This window comes from Pteropus vampyrus, unplaced genomic scaffold, assembly GCF_000151845.1.
Source record: "Pteropus vampyrus isolate Shadow unplaced genomic scaffold, Pvam_2.0 Scaffold9, whole genome shotgun sequence".
NCBI lineage: Eukaryota > Metazoa > Chordata > Mammalia > Chiroptera > Pteropodidae > Pteropus > Pteropus vampyrus.
Window position 1 is genome coordinate 20,067 of NW_011888790.1, and position 4,344 is coordinate 24,410.

At 38.3% G+C, this 4,344-nt stretch overlaps 1 pseudogene; it reads left to right on the plus strand.

Annotated features, from left to right (window-relative positions):
* Positions 1–594: 594 nt before the first annotated feature.
* LOC105301050 lies at positions 595–1,479 on the plus strand (annotated as a pseudogene).
* The last annotated feature ends 2,865 nt before the right edge of the window (positions 1,480–4,344 follow it).

Consider the following 4,344-nt stretch of genomic DNA (forward strand, 5'->3'; position numbering starts at 1 on the left):
CTGAAAGAATAAGGGAACTAGCTATGTAGATATTTGGGGAGGAGCAATCAAGGCAGCTGAAGCAGTGTGTGCAAAGATACTAAGGTAGGATTATGCCTGCAATGTTCAGAAGTTAGAGAAGGGCAGTGTAGTGGAAGAGAGCTTAACAAGATTATGATGCGGGAGAAGGAAGTGAGTGCAGAAAAGCACCAGAGGGCCACATGGAGGGGCTTTAAATGTTTCAGTAAAGAATTTGGTTTGTGTTGTGTGTGGTACTGGGATCCCTTGCAGAATTACAAACAAGATGGTGACCTGGTTGGTGCCTTAAGAGGGCCTCTCTGGCTTCTTTTTGGTTGGGGAGCCTCATGAGGCTCACAAGTCTCCCTCCATGGACCCGGCAGCCGCGGCGTGGGTGGGCGTGGTAACCATTGCCAGTGTTTGCATCCTGGTGGTGAGGTTAGTGCTGGCCTAGTATATATTCACCTGAAGAGGAAGCCAGGGTGGAAGAACAAGATCATTGAGATGCCTATATGCAACCTCTGCATCTCTGGATAGTGCTTACCACCTATGCTGTTGTTCTAGGACCAATTCAAAGACAGATTGGATAACCAAGATATGACTAATCAAGATTCTGCTGATGTGTGAAAATGATTCTAGAATTCCAGAAAATTTCAGTTCCCATCAGGAACCTACAAAAGTAGAAGAAATTATCTGTGGTCTTATCAAAGGAGGAGCTGTCAAACTTCAGAGAAAAATATACTTTGATATGACACTGAATAGATTTTCCTATAAAAGGAAAAGATGTCCAACATGTCATAATGTCATTGTCAACTGTAATCTGGTTTTAGGTGAATGTCAGAAAAAGTCATTGCAACTAAAAGAAAAATATCATGCTACCGAAATTGATTCTGTTCTTACCATAGAAGAGAGTACCCTTATATGGTAGAATGGTACACTAAATCACACAGTTTGCTTGATGAACAGGCTTTACCGAAAGCTAAAATTAAAGAAATTGTGGCAGAATCTGACGTTTTGCTCAAGGAAGGGTATGAGAATTTCTTTGATAAGCTTTGACAACACAGAATCCCTGTATTCATATTTTTGGCTGGTATTGGTAATATGCTAGAGGAGATTATCTGTCAAGCTGGTGTCTATTATCCAAATGTCGAAGTAGTTTCCAACTTCATGGATTTTGATGACGGCGGGATGCTCAAAGGATTTAAAGGAGAATTTATTTGCATATTTAACAAACATGATGGTGCGTTGAAGAACACAGAATATTTCAATCAACTAAAAGACAATAGCAACATAACTCTGCTGGGAGACTCTCAAGGAAATTTAAGAATGGCAGATAGAGTGGCCAATGTTGAATGCATTCTGAAAACTGGATATCTAAATGATAGAGTGGATGCGCTTTTAGAAAAGTACATGGACTCTTATGATATTGTTCTTGTAAAAGATGAATTATCGGAGGTAGCTAACTCTATCTTACAAAAATAATCTGTAAATGAGCATTCTTCAAGAAGACATCACTGCAGTGGGTGCTTGTGTGTTCGTCTTGCTGAAAGACTTTTATTTATAATATATTCTTGCTCTTGAGGTTTTTTTTCTCTATATTACTGAAGAGTTTTCATATATGCTTAATCCATCAGCTGGAAGCTCCTTTTTCTCTACCTCTCTCAATACACTGCTCACCAGTTTTAACATTCCAAAAAAAAAAAAAAAAAAAAAAATAAAATAAAGGGCTTCTCTGTGTTAATACTATACTGAGAGGAGACATGGGCAAAGGTAGGGAAGACTATGGGTAGGAGGCTATTAAACTAATCCAGGCAAGAGATGATGGTGGTAATGGTAGAGTGGTGGGACGTGGCTGAATTCTGGATATAATTCGAAGGTAAATTTAACAAGAGTTATTGATGAATGTGATATGGGGTGTGGAACAAAAAATTAATAATGACTCTGCAGTTCATGGAGCAGCTGGAAGTTGCCACCAAGTGAGATGGGAGCAAACTGCAGTAACAAACAGGTGGCAGGGGAAAATCAGGAGCTCTGGCTTGGATAAAGTGAGTTTGAAATGTCTATGAGACAGACTAGTGAAGATATGGAGTAGATAGCTGGAGGGTAAGAGAAGAGATTTTGGTTGAAGATATAAATTTGGCAGTCATTAATGCATAGATGGATTTAAAGCCTTGAGGCTGCATGAGATCATGTAGGGAGTGAGTACAGGTGGAATGAGAGGTCTAAGGACTGAACTGAAGGAATTCCAACATTTAAAGATTAGAGGAAATAGCTAAAGAAATTCAGAAGGATCATTTCTTCTGAACAGAGAGGGAGGAGAAAAACCAGGAGAGGGCGGTGTCCTGGGAGCCAAGTGAAGACAATATTTCCAGGAGGAGAGAGATCGACTGCAGTAAACGCTGCTGCCAGGTCAAGTTAGGAGAGGAATTTGGCATTGGACAGTCATTATTAACCTAATAAAAGCAATTTCGGTGGAGAGGAGGGGATGAAAAGCTGTCTGCAATTAGGTTCATGATAGATAGTAGGAGAGAAATAAAAGACAGTGAGTACTGACAATTGTTTTAGAAAGTTTTTGTGGGTGTATGTGAAGAAAAGAAGAGAAAGGCAGTGGAACCTGGAGGAAGCAACAGGAATCAATATAAGTGTTAATTTTTTTAGATGGGAGGATAAATGGAATGTTTATATGCTAATGAGAATGTTTCAGTAGAGAGGAAAAGAATGGATGCTGCAGGAGAGAGAGGGGAAGATTGTTGTTCCTGAGCAAATGAAAGGAGACAGGGTCTAGTGCACAGGGGCCTGGCTTCATCCAAGCTCATCCATAGTAATAGGAGAGATGATGGTAGGTGGGAGATATAGTAGGAACTTGGGGAAGTTCTGGGTTTTCTTGTTTTTTTTTTTTTATTTTTTTTATTTTTTTGATGAGAACATTGAAGTTCTATTCTCTTAGCAAATGTTAATTATACAATACAGTGTTATCAACTATAGTCACCTGTTTTACGTTGTATCCTCGGACCGTATTCATCTTATGGCTGAAATTATGTATCCTTTTACCAACATCTTCCAATTTCCCCCATCTACTCTCTGTTTCTATGAGTTTGACTTGATCTTTTTCTAAAGATTCCCCATATAAATGATACCGCGTAGTATTTGTCTTTCTCTGGCTCATTTTACTCAGCATAATGCTTTCATGTTGGAAATGTTAGGATTTCTTTCCTTCGGATGGCTGAGTAATATTCTATTGCAAATAAGTAGCACTTTTTCTGAAGTTCTGTGTTTATGCTTCAAAAATGTGAAGTTACCTCATTGGTGAGAGTAAAGCAGGACTCAGGTGGGAAGGTGTGAGATGGGAGACTACTATTAATTATGTTACTGCTTGAGAATTAAAACTATGTACACATACTAATGTAATAATACATAAATATTTTTAAAAAGGAGGAGAGGAGAATGTCTGGTTTACTTCTATAAGGAAATATTGAGGCAATCCTCGAGATGAATGGGAGGACAGAGAAACCACAGAGGAAAGGAAAGACCAGGTGTGCAGTCATGGTTTTTTAGAAGACATCAAATATCAGAACATATAAAAAAAATTTTGAGGCTCTTAAAACATGAAGAATAGGAGAAGTATAAAATCACATTACTGCATTTCAGCTAGTCTCCTATTGGAAAGGATTCCATCTCTTATAATTACAAATATATTTTAGTGGTCAAGCAATGCTAACCTTAACATTTCTGCCTCTCATTCTCAAATAAATAGTTATGCAGCTCTATGGATGGAGGTGTTGGGAATAGTATACCTGTGAAAGGGAGCTTTTTAGCATCCTTTCCTAATGTGAAGGCTATGACTGGAGCATCTCTCTGTCTCTGTCTTTTACTTTCTCTATACCCCACACTGCTCTCTCTCTCTCCCTCCTTCATCTTGTAGCAAGACATGGGCTTCCTTACGTCATATTCTCAGTGAGGATCTTTTTTATTTTCCTGGAAATCTCCTTCATTTCTTCCTCTTCTTATTTAAATAATACTTATTTTTCAAAATTTAGATCACATTTAATTTTCTTGCTGAAACTGCTTTTGATCAATTTTTTGATCATTCCTCAGTTACCTTTTCTTATTCTTTAGTTCTCTCTATACCTGGAGTGATATAAGGTCTATGGTTGGGAATAGTGAAAGGGTGTTAGGGTATGCAGAACTGGTGAGAATCTGTATGTGGAAAGCTCCCTACTAAGAAATCAAAAGTTAAAAACAAACTTTTAATACAGCAGCTTAGAAGAGAAAAGGAAGTTTTCAATGTGGCAGAGTTGAACTAAGAATCAGGAAATTTGGATTTTAGCCCTGACTCTGTCACTAGCT